This window comes from Schistocerca piceifrons, chromosome 2 (assembly GCF_021461385.2).
Source record: "Schistocerca piceifrons isolate TAMUIC-IGC-003096 chromosome 2, iqSchPice1.1, whole genome shotgun sequence".
NCBI lineage: Eukaryota > Metazoa > Arthropoda > Insecta > Orthoptera > Acrididae > Schistocerca > Schistocerca piceifrons.
In genome coordinates this window covers 11,223,241-11,235,814 of record NC_060139.1, presented here as the reverse complement: position 1 = coordinate 11,235,814, position 12,574 = coordinate 11,223,241, and the positions used below count along the sequence as shown (strand labels likewise).

The window sequence follows — 12,574 nt, the reverse complement described above, 5'->3', positions numbered from 1 at the left end:
GACGATCAATACCAATTACAAAATGATCTAGAGAGAATTTCTGTATGGTGCGAAAAGTGCAATTGGCACTAAACAAAGAAAAGTGCGAGGTCATCCACATGGGTACTAAAAGAAATTCGATAAATTTTGGGTATACGATAAATAGCACAAATCTAAGGGCTGTCAATTCGACTAAATACCTAGGAATTACAATTGCGAGCAACTTAAATTGGAAAGACCATATAGATAATATTGTGGGGAAGGCGAAACAAAGACTGCGCTTTGTTGCCAGAACACTTAGAAGATGCGACAAACCCACTAAAGAGACAGCCTACATTACACTTGTCCGTCCTCTGCTGGAATATTGCTGCGCGGTGTGGGATCCTAACCAGGTAGGATTGACGGAGGACATCGAAAAACTGCAAAGAAGGGCAGCTCGTTTCGTGTTATCGCGCAATAGGGGTGAGAGTGTCACTGATGTGATACGCGAGTTGGGATGGCAGTCAGTGAGATCTATTTACGAAATTTCAATCACCAACTTTCTCTTCCGAATGCGAAAATATTTTGTTGACACCCACCTACGTAGGGAGAAATGATCATCACAATAAAATAAGAGAAATCTGAGCTCGAACGGAAAGATTTAGGTGTTCCTTTTTTCCACGCGGCATTCGAGTGTGGAATGGTAGAGAAGTAATATGAAAGTGGTTCGATGAACCCTCTGCCAGGCACCTAAGTGTGAATTGCAGAGTAACCGTGTAGATATAGATGTAGATGTAGACATTTCAAGAACTGGGTCGTACGAGACTGTTACAGCAGATCTGGGATAAAAAAAAGTGTGTGCCATGAGGGTTTCTCGAATTTTGTCAGAGGAACAGAAAACCAAACAAATGCCAGCTGCATTGACATTTCCCAGTCCTTTTGAAAAGAATGGTGACGAATTTTTGAATCAGATTGTCACTGGTGATGAGACTTGGATATCACATTTCACACCTGAAACAAAGTGCAAGTCAGTGGAATGGCACCATTCGCAATCCCCCACGAAACAATCAAAAACAACAGCAGAATTGAGCTCCAGAAAGATTGCGGCTACGGTGTTCTGGGATCGTGAAGGTGTCCTGCTCATGCACTACATGCCAAGAGGTGAGGCCACAAGTGCAGCGGCCTCCTCTCAGACGCTTCGACGACGTCGTCGCAACATTAAAAACAAAAGGCGCGGATTCCTAACCACTGGAGTCATCTTCCTTTAAGATAACGCACGTCCGCATGCAGTGGGGTGACACAGGACTTGCTTTCTACATCTACATCTACATCCATACTCCGTAAGCCACCTGACGGTGTGCGAAGGTGGGTACCTTGAGTACCTCTATCGGTTCTCCCTTCTATTCCAGTTTCGTATTCTTCGTGGAAAGAAGGACTGTCCGTATGCCTCTGTGTGGGCTCTAATCTCTCTGATTTTATCCTCATGGTCTCTTCGCGAGATATACGTAGGAGGGAGCAATGTACTGCTTGATTCCTCGGTGAAGGTATGTTCTCGAAACTTCACCAAAAGCCCGTAACGAGCTACTGGGCGTCCCTCCTGCAGAGTCTTCCACTGGAGTTTATCTGTCATCTCCGTAACGCTTTCGTGATTACTAAATGATCCTGTAACGAAGCGCGCTGCTCTCCGTTGGATCCTCTCTATCTCACCTGTCAACCCTATCTGGCACGGATCCCACACTGCTGAGAAGTATTCAAGCAGTGGGCGAACAAGCGTACTGTAACCTACTTGCCGGCCGCGGTGGTCTAGCGGTTCTAGGCGCGCAGTCCGGAACTGCGCGACTGCTACGGTCGCAGGTTCGAATCCTGCCTCGGACATGGATGTGTGTGATGTCCTTAGGTTAGTTAGGTTTAAGTAGTTCTAAGTTCTAGGGGACTGATGACCACAGATGTTAAGTCCCATAGTGCTCAGAACCATTTGAACCATTTTGTAACCTACTTCCTTTGTTTTCGGATTGCATTTCCTTAGGATTCTTCCAACGAATCTCAGTCTGGCATCTGCTTTACCAACGATCAACTTTATATGATCATCCCATTTTAAATCACTCCTAATGCGTACTCCCAGATAATTTATGGAATTAACTGCTTCCAGTTGCTGACCTGCTATATTGTAGCTAAATGATAAAGGTTCTTTCTTTCTGTGTACTCGCAGCACATTACACTTGTCTACATTGAGATTCAATTGCCATTCCTTGCACCATGCGTCAATTCGCTGCACATCCTCCTGCATTTCAGTACAATTTTCCATTGTTACAACCTCTCGATATACCACAGCATCATCCGCAAAAAGCCTCAGTGAACTTCCGATGTTATCCACAAGGTCATTTATGTATATTGTGAATAGCAACGGTCCTACGACACTCCCCTGCGGCACACCTGAAATCACTCTCACTTCGGAAGACTTCTCTCCATTGAGAATGACATGCTGCGTTCTGTTATCTAGGAACTCTTCAATCCAAGCACACAATTGGTCTGATAGTCCATATGCTCTTACTTTGTTCATTAAACGACTGTGGGGAACTGTATCGAACGCCTTGCGCAAGCCAAGAAACACGGCATCTACCTGGGAACGAGCTGGCTTTCACACGATCGTCTTTTTCGAAACCCATGCTGATTCCTACAGAGTAGATTTCTAGTCTCCAGAAAAGTCAGTATACTCGAACATAATACGTGTTTCAAAAATTCTACAACTGATCGACGTTAGAGATATAAGTCTGTAGTTCTGCACATCTGTTCGACGTCCCTTCTTGAAAACGGGGATGACCTGTGCCCTATTCCAATCCTTTGGAACGCTACGCTCTTCTAGAGACCTACGGTACACTGCTACAAGAAGGGGGGCAAGTTCCTTCGCGTACGGTTTCGGTGGGAAACGTTTCAGCATTTGCCACACAGTCAGGACTTAGCCCCAGCCTGAGTCTCACTTATTTACCAAACTGAAAGATTTTTTGAGTGGACAACGCTACAGAAGTGATGAACTTAAAGAAGCCGTCAATCGGTGGTTCAACAATTTGGCGGCAACTGAGTATGCAGAAGGCATATAAAAGTTAATAACATGGTACAAGTGCCTATTTTGAACTGTGGCTACGTAGAAAAGTAGCTTGGGATTAAAATTGTATGTAAAATACAGTTCCGTTTAATTATATCCGATATAAATTTCTGCAAAAGAAAACGTTCTCTACTTTCCTAACGACCCCCTACATAACAGCGTCAATCGTCAACAGTGTTCTTAGTCTGTAAAAAGCAGTGGGACTACACAACCTGTCAACCAAGCAAGATACAGATTATTATGAGAGGCATAATGAAATCTTTCATATAGTCAGAATCAGCGACTGAGTTGTACATAAAACACAGTTGCGACGGAAAAACTAGTCACTGGACTAAATGGTGTGAAAAATTCTCATCTACTACAAACGGCTCTGTGGCTTGAGGCATTTGCAGCTGTGTTAAGTACATTTTGTAGCAAGAACTCCGCATACAGCTCTATCGTGAACCAATTTTATTACGCTCTACCGATTTCGTGGCTTACAGTCACATCATTACGTGCGTACCTAAGCAACAAGAAATAAACAATGATAGTGACTGAACCCCCGTACATCAAAGTAATACCAGACACATGAGCACTTAGTTATGAGAATACATGTGTACTTACAAAACTTAAAACATTTTAAACAACGTGGCATAGAATATATAAGGCCCTGCCTTCATTATTATAACCATAATGTCCGTAGGTCGTATGGGGCAGTGTTTAGGTTTCTCCTGTGCTACATCATGATGGCGATCTTTTCGCCGGGGACTCGTGCTCTATTTAGAGTTGTAAGACTACTGTAGCCTACCATAAGTAAGCAAAGACTATGGTAGTTTTCCTAACAGCTTTGGTCGGTTAAGGTCATACTCACATTACATGTATATTAGGTGTGTTGCATACCTATTAGGCGTTACCTCATAACGATCGCTTTATTTATGTATGCGATCAGTGTCTTACCAGATTCCTCTGAAAACCGGAAGCGATGAACTGTCTAGAAACTGAGTGAAGGTATATATACAGGGCCGGGTAACCAACGGAACACTTTTTTTCTACCTAGTTACCCTCCTGTCTGTTACTTAAGAATGAATAGTATTTACAGCAAAACTCAAATTGTAAATGTTTAATTCTGCTCTTGGTCGAAAATTGTTCATCTGTAACGTGAAGCGCAGGGATGTTGCAATAAAAATAATGAAAACAGTACAGTTTTATCATACAGCGCTAAAAATGCAGTTTCCTCAAAAAAAGATGAAATAAAAAAACCTGCAAAACAAAAATATATCAGACATCACTACAATACTTCGTCGGACTGTCCCTGTTATTTATAAACAACTTCCATACTTATCACTAATAGCAAGAAACTCTTCCCTTTGATCACTTTGTACTGAGTACAAAATAACAACAATAATTAACTATTTTGTTATATTTGAGCATGCAAACTGTACTTGCTTCAAAAGTAATTGCTTTCGTTAGATAAAAGCGCAGAAATTACGCGATCGACTAATTTTCATTACCTATAAAGTGCCATTTATAATATGTAAGGGCATAAAATAGGCAATGGACTAACACTGAATGACGTGCGGTTCAAATTATATGGAAAACAAACAAAAACCAAAGAGAAGTTGACGACTCTTTACAAGCTGTAGCAGTTCACACTGTTTCCTTGGTTTCCCCGGGGTTTTCCTGCGTTAGGTACATATGAGAAGGTGATTTCTGTTTTATGGGCAATGAGGCTGTGTTTCAGTGCCTAAAGGTTCGTCTACTACTGCTGAAGACACCCTTTATAGCCTCCGGGGTTTTCTAATGCATTAGGAGTGCCTTTGACCATGGCCTAATCCCTACAAAACAGAAATCAATAAAGGCACTGGCAGTAGCTCGAATTTTTCACAGGAAGCTGACTAGGCAACTTACACACAATGCATGCACGTTTGCATGCCTGCATTTAACATTCTAGCGGTTACACAGGTTATTAACGTACCAGCGATCAACAGTTTTATTCGCAAAATAACTGACGTATTATCTATAGGTAGTGGCAAAAAGTAGTGGAAAGCTCTACTTATTAACACCTTATCCAGCAGAGGAATGATACGTCTGTACAATGTGTTCAGCACATGAAGAATTCGGATCTTATTTTCTGTAACGGAAGCTTTTAAATTTCTTAGATCAGGCACAGTGTAAATGATAATGGTAATGGAAACCTCAACCCGTACTTTTTATTGTTCTATTATGGTCTCTCTTCAGTTCTGCCGGAACCTCGTTGCATCATTTCTATGTTTATCGCCGAAAAGAGGATGGCACGACTCACTGCTCTTAAAAAAGAACTGAAGATGCAAGTCTCCTGATTTCTACAGCCGAAATGTCGTTGTACCTGCATCTAACTACGTGACCATATTAGAAGGCAATGTCTGGCCACGCGCTGTTCTTCATGCTGGTGCTGATTAGTCATATCACACAAAGAAGCTGCTGAAGGGGAAAGGCTAATACGAGATTGCTCACTTCGTAGCATTATACGGGCAGATGGGGCCACTCGATAGGACGTGTTAATATCCTGTGCCTTACATTAAACTACCATTAGTAATGTACTTTCTGTATTCTGAAAGAACAGAGAGAGGATTAACTGTGGGAAAGACAGAATGGAAAGAACATAAAAAGAAGAATAAAGTAATGGGTTACTACGCTTACGGACACATTTCTGATGTGTCAGTGGTGCAAAGTTTTTCTTCGTCACAGGTGAAGGTTTCGTCTAATCACACAGTTACGATGTCAGCTATCAGCCCGCATCTCCTAATGAAAGTGAAGTACATCTCCTAATCAAGGTGTATTATTACCATTAACTGCCATTTGTGCTGTCATTGAATTCCCCCCTTTTTTTAATTTTTCATCAAATTTAATTAGGTTACTTGAGGATGTTAATGAAAAAGTACGACTGTGACCTTGATTATGGATAATTAGTGATGCTATCACCGGATTGTTGAAAGCTACTTCTCCCTATGATGTCACCAAAACAGGTTGAGCGACTGGAACATTAACATCGACTCCCCAGCACCATTACCTCGTTGGACGCACAGACCCACGAAAACATACAAAAGTCTGATTTGGGTCCTCACGTAACAACTGTCAGTTAATAAACTGATGATAGGAAACCTGTAATAAAAATTTATCCTTATTACAGCTAATCATCAAATTGAAATTCCGAGTGTCTAGAAGAGGTATAGAGCGTGCTTCGGATTAATGCTGAACCGGCAAACAAATTTGAACATAATTCCGTGCAGTGCCGAGTTCTTGGGAAGGATGAACAAATGTACTAATAATCTGCATGAAACTTTACTTTCGTGGCGGCGAGATCACACGATCGTATCAGAATAATTGCTCTAACTAATGCTGCTTCAGAGAAATGGAGAACACACCACAGAAAAGTTAATAACCTCGGTTTACATCATATTATTGTTGCCGATGTCTCGCACGGAGATTTACGTTCCTGTGTTCCCTACGAATGGGAAAGTGCGGCTTTACACGTAAGTGACGACATCCGACCTTCAGTGACAGCGAAGCACAGAATCGCATCACAAAGACACAGAAGCCTCATTGTATTTCTTTGCGGTTATGTCATTGGAGCTGTGCCATCCCGTTACGTTATAGTGAAAATTTACGAAACTAGTGCGACGATATAAAAACAATCATAACAACGAAAATATTGATAAAAGCCATAAAGACGATGTGTTGTGATTATTGCAGTGAATTATTGTAAAATTATATAGAAAAATAATAATGAAAATTAGTATTAATACGAAAATTATGTATTTCAAGGATAATCTGTGAACAAAGATAAAAATGAATAGACAGTCCTCTAACGAGGAAGACAGAGAAAAATCTAACTACTCTTCGTTTTGTTCTTGATTGTAGAAGGACGTCATTGACGATTCGTGATGAGAACGGTACGTGTTTGTTATTGATACTGTAAGAAAAATCATTCTTATGATAATACTAATTAATTCTATAAATGTGTAAACTTGTATTTTCCTTTCAATAGTGTAGGGAAAGGCAACCCATAACTATTACTGAATAATTTGCAGTTTTCATATACTGGGCTGATTTTGTTTCGAAGACAACACTACGGGCGAGAACATAATTTTAAGTTTTTCATTACTCCACACGACTTAAAAATAGGAACTCACTCGCTGAGAATTATCTGCTTAAGTGTTTCACTTGAAAGTGAATTAACATTTCATTGCAGAAACAGTTTTTGTGTTAGCCTGGACCAGTCAGCACGGATCAGGCCTCACACGATTCACTACATTGACAGCTCGCCAATTTAATGCTGAATCACAACATGCTAGCAGTCACGCCATCGAGAACCATCTACCAATAATAGGCTACAGAAGACACTAGCCTGCATGACTACCGCCGCTGGCCACTGGAGATCAGAATGGGAGAAGAATATCACTACTAAGCTAATCATGGGAAAAATTTCAAAGTCTGGATGTTCTGTTTACTGGTGACTCGCGTTCTGGGACATACAAACGTATCGAGAGCTGAGCAAAACACACACACACACACCGTATTTCCGTACGAACGAAATAGACAGTGTCTTGAAAGGAGGATATAAGATGAACATCAACAATAGCTAAACGAGGATAATGGACTGCAGTCGAATTAAATCGGGTGATGCTGCGGGAATCAGATTAGGAAATGAGACGCTTAAAGTAGTAAATGAGATCTGTTGTTTGGGGAGCAAAATAACTTATGATGGTCGAAGTAGGGAGTATATAAAATGTAAACTGGCAATTGCAAGGAAAGCATTTCTGAAGAAGAGAAATTTGTTAACATCGAGTATAGATTAAGTGTTAGAAAGTCGTTTCTGAAAGTATTTGTATGGAAGTGAAACATGGACGATAAATAGTTTGGACAAGAAGAGAATAGAAGCTTTCGAAATGTGGTGCTACAGAAGAATGCTCAAGATTAGTTGGGTAGATCACATAACTATTGACGAGGTATTGAATAGAACTCGAGAGAAGAGAAATTTGTGGCGTAACTTGACTAGAAGAAGGGATCGGTTGGTAGAGCATATTCTGAGACATCAAGGGATCACCATTTTAGTTGGTTGGTTGGTTGTTTCGGGGAAGGAGACCAGACAGCGAGGTCATCGGTCTCATCGGATTAGGAAAGGACGAGGAAGGAAGTCGGCCGTGCCCTTTGAAAGGAACCATCCCGGCATTTGCCTGGAGCGATTTAGGGAAATCACGGAAAACCTAAATCAGGATGGCCGGACGTGGGTCTGAATGGTCGTCCTCCCGGATACGAGTCCAGTGTCTAACCACTGCGCCACCTCGCTCGGTACCATTTTAGTATTGGAGGGCAACGTGGAGGGTAAAAATCGTAGAGGGAGACCAGGAGACGAATACACTAAACAGATTCAGAAGGATATAGTTGCAGTAAGTATTGGGAAATGAAGAAGCTTGCACAGGATAGAGTATCATGGAGAGCTGCATCAAACCCGTCTCTGGACTGAAGACCACAACCACATTACAGGATATGCACAAACGGCGGTTGACACGTTTCATACAATTGAAGCTAAAACTGTTTCTTCGAGGAAGCCGACTACACATCGCTTTTCGGCGTAATTGTACTCACGACACAGAAGCTGCAGCAGAAGCAATCCACTCAGGAGGGAAAACGCAGACTGGAGGAAAAGAGGACTGGCGCAGCAAAAGGCGGTGTGGTGTCGCGGGGAGCCACCGGCTTGCGTCACGCCGTCTGTTGGCTCTGCCACCTCATGAGTCACTCGACCGCACAGCAGGAAGCTCTAGCCGAGAAACGCTACATTCGCCGAACCCACTGCATTCACATTTCTTATTACGCCAGCCACATAACTCCGTGCAAAATTAAAGTGCTAAGACCAAAACTCAGGACGTCAAGCAGATCTGTGCTACGTGTAACCATCACGTTTACAATAGTTAGTTATATTCTGTATTGCGCACTATCTATCCTGACAGTGGACAAGGCTCAATTTGCGGGACATGTGTTCCTCCAATAGAATGATACAAATTCTCGTCGTGGAAGACTGAAAACTGATATATGGAAACTGCACACTGCGAAATTTGCGTCCAGTACTCCTGGAAACTCGCTGTTGTTCTTTTTTTTTTTTTTTTTTTAAAAAAAAAGTCACAACCTACCTACATTCCAAGAATCCTCGTCCACGGTTTCGTGGGCTTTCCGATCGTGGTCTTTGCGACCCGTGACGTCAACATGGTGTTACCGACCACAAATAATTCATCCGTGGAATCTGCGACCGTCATAGGAACAGTGGGTGAGGCTATGACAACCGTTTTGTAATAAGAACATCCCGTCATATTTTATTAAGACTTAGGACTGGCTATGCACATAGCACAGAAGCATCTTTAAATGTGTGTTATTTTTATTGTTTTTACTTTTTCTTAATTCTGCAACATTACTGAAGCAAATAATTCAACTTATTGTCTTATTTTATGGATCTTAATTTCTGACTCAATGTTTTGTAAGAAAGCCAGAGATTTTAAGCGTCATCTTAAATCCCCCGCGTCATTATATATTCTCAACGTCATATCAACCGTGGGGTGAGGGGGGGGGGGAGCGATAGGAGCAAGACCCCCCCCACTTCAACAATGAATTGGGCGGGTGTTTCTGCCCCCCCCCCCTCCCAACACAAACGAATTCACTTGGAGTTTTATTTTTTCTATAGGCAGAGCCAGTGAATAAACTACGCTGCCCTCAAGAAATATGGGATCATTATTTTTGTTGGCAGCGATTTTTGCTTTTGACTGAAGCATCTTATAACACCTACTGCATTCTGTCCTCTCCCTTCGTCCCATTTTTATTTCTGTGACTCCTAATGGGGACAGCCTTTGTGTGCACATGAAACAAATTCAACAAAGCACTGTCGAACAGTAGCTGAGACTGATCGGGCGCTATGTCCTATACGCGAACTACAGTGGCAAGGGCGCGAAATTGGGGGAGGAACGCCAGACTTAAGGCAGAAATCTTGACTGAAAATATTAGTTTTGCTGTCTCTTTACGTTGTTAACAGTTATCCCCTGTTCAAAACAAGTATTGTTACCACCCTCATTACTTACTGTTCGGTTCCTCTTGAATCCAAGTCCACACACCTTCGCAGATCTGCAGGTGGTGCAAAACGTTTTTTGATCAGTTTATTCTCGCGGTCACGCATTCACAAGCCACGTGCGGTGCTATCGAAAATAACAAACGCCGCCCAACAATGCCCAAACAGCAGTCGGTACCCCTGACTTGGCTCGCCGCTAAGACAATGTCCGCTGCACTCTACGAACAATCCAACATTTCAGACAATAAAAACAACGTGATAACCTAAATGTGAAGAGAGGCGGTATTCCAACACTCCCCCCTTTTCCTCTCTTCAAGACCGCTGAGCCTTTACTCCGTAGCTACATCGGTGTGCATTGTTGCTCTGGTAACGAACGCGAAACGTTTACAGTGTAGTTAGTGATTTTTTTCCAGTTTTCTATGCATGGATAAAGGTACACACATTTGATTTGCAGTTTCGAGGTGATGTGAGTGAACCTCCGTCGTGAAAGGTATGTATTTATTTTTTGCCGTTTGCCATAAATCTCCTAGCTGAGTACTGATTGTTCTCAGTAGTTTATTGAAGAACGTAAATGCAATTACATTCCCACACATCTCGGTGAGATTTTATGGGAAACGGGGGTGGGATGGGGAGGTGGGGTCATCGGAGCTATGTCGTACCCAAAGTATTTGCAGAAGGATGTCAGTTATTTCCGATAAAGTGGAAATGCTTTTGAGTTAAAGAGTGCACCAAATCACCAATGCAAAAGCGAAAAAAACAGTGCCTGGATGTACATTGGAATGCTCAGAACCAAGGAACATGAATAAAAAAGGTATGCCAGATTGGCTTAGTGCGCTCTCATTGGTCAGCGACTGTTACGTCACCCGGCAGCCAGACGGCAGCAGTCTCCGTTTGTAGAATATGGGAGATTGCAAAATAATTGTTTTCACGTCTCTTCTCGTCTCATATAACTTACAGTTTCGCGTTCACAGGGTTGAACACACTTCATGTTAATATTATATACAAGGTTTCCGAAAAAAAAATGCGTTAAATATTAGTGGCAATGATGATATATCGCCACGCATAACTAGTGGCCGATGTTCGCATCCGCATTCATGCTCGAATTTTAGGCATCTGACTACACGGTAAATGTTTTACAATTGGGTACTGCCTATTTTACACATTTTTTGTAAATATAAAGATAATAATCTCCAAACTTACCTTACAAAGCTGATGCAGAAGCTACGTCGAAGATGCTGAGCCGGCCGTAGTGACCGAGCGGTTCTAGGTGCTTCAGTCTGGAACCGCGCGACCGCTACGGTCGCAGGCTCGAATCCTGCCTTGGGCATGGATGTGTGTGATGTCCGTATGTTAGTTAGGTTTGAGTAGTTTTAAGTTCTAGGGGACTGATGACCTCAGAAGTTAAGTCCCATAGTGCTCAGAGCCATTTGAGCCATTTGAAGATGCTGAAGGCGACGCTGCCCAGAGCCGATTCTTCCTTGCCGAATTCCGTTTCATTTCATCAATTTTGGAGCTTTTGTTTAAATGCCTAATCCGTATAAAAGTTCTTGTTCTGACAAGTAGTTGAACTATTTTTCTATTAATTTCGGGAAATTTCGCACATATATGATCTGCTAAGGTTGCCACACTCTACTACGATGAGAAATATTTGATCCACGAAAAGCAGCAAATATAATTTCTAACTGACGTGTTTTAGCAAACCAGTCAGTAGCGGGAGAAATGAAATAATAGTAATTCAGTCTTGCTTCAGACTTAATTCTGTGTCAACAACACACTGCCCTGCTGTATTTCCCAAAGAACTGTCAACGTTTTTGCACTTGAATGCTATGTATCCTGCTAGATATTTTAAAGCATCATTGTTCACGGCTTCTCTGGTACATACTGAATCACTGAGCTCGAAATCTAAGGGGAAGTTTCCGTCATCTGTAGCGACGTCAAGTGATTTATAAGTTACTCTGATACATAAATCACTCGAGAGAAAACGTGCAAAATCTTCCTCAGTTTCATCAGCAGGTGTCGGGTAGTTTTCAGAAGCAGAATTCTCATTTCTGTCCTCTGAAGTCGAAGCACCAGACACTTGCACTTCCAGTCAGTATCAATAAACGAATTCTGCTTTCCACCTCGAAAGGTGTGGGATTGTTGTAGAAGACACCAAGGCCATGAATTCTGGAAAAGAAATTTTCCAGACAATCTTGATTAAGTCTGGCTGTCAATATATAAGTAGCTCCGGAATTTTTCATATCACTGTAAAGTCAAAAAAGTGAATTTATTGATGTAATGAATCTCTTCTGAAACGGGAGAATACTGTTTCTTTTTCCTACTCGCATGTTAGAACACATTTCAAGAAATCTTTTTAGAGAGTTTTCCTGGCTTCTGATATAAAACCCGTTGTTTCCTTTTCCAACTCGTATGGCAGAACACATTTCAAGAAATCTTTTTAG

The 12,574-nt window shown here is 41.8% G+C and overlaps 1 protein-coding gene across 1 annotated transcript in view; it reads right to left on the bottom strand.

The window, feature by feature from the left end:
- LOC124776752 (cytochrome P450 9e2-like) overlaps positions 1 to 8,697 on the bottom strand; it is a 77,972-nt gene extending 69,275 nt beyond the window's left edge. Inside the window, exon 1 of the mRNA XM_047251879.1 lies at positions 8,669 to 8,697. The gene's annotated coding sequence lies outside the window, so the exon portion shown is untranslated. The remainder of the gene's footprint in view (positions 1 to 8,668) is intronic.
- Positions 8,698 to 12,574: the final 3,877 nt, after the last annotated feature.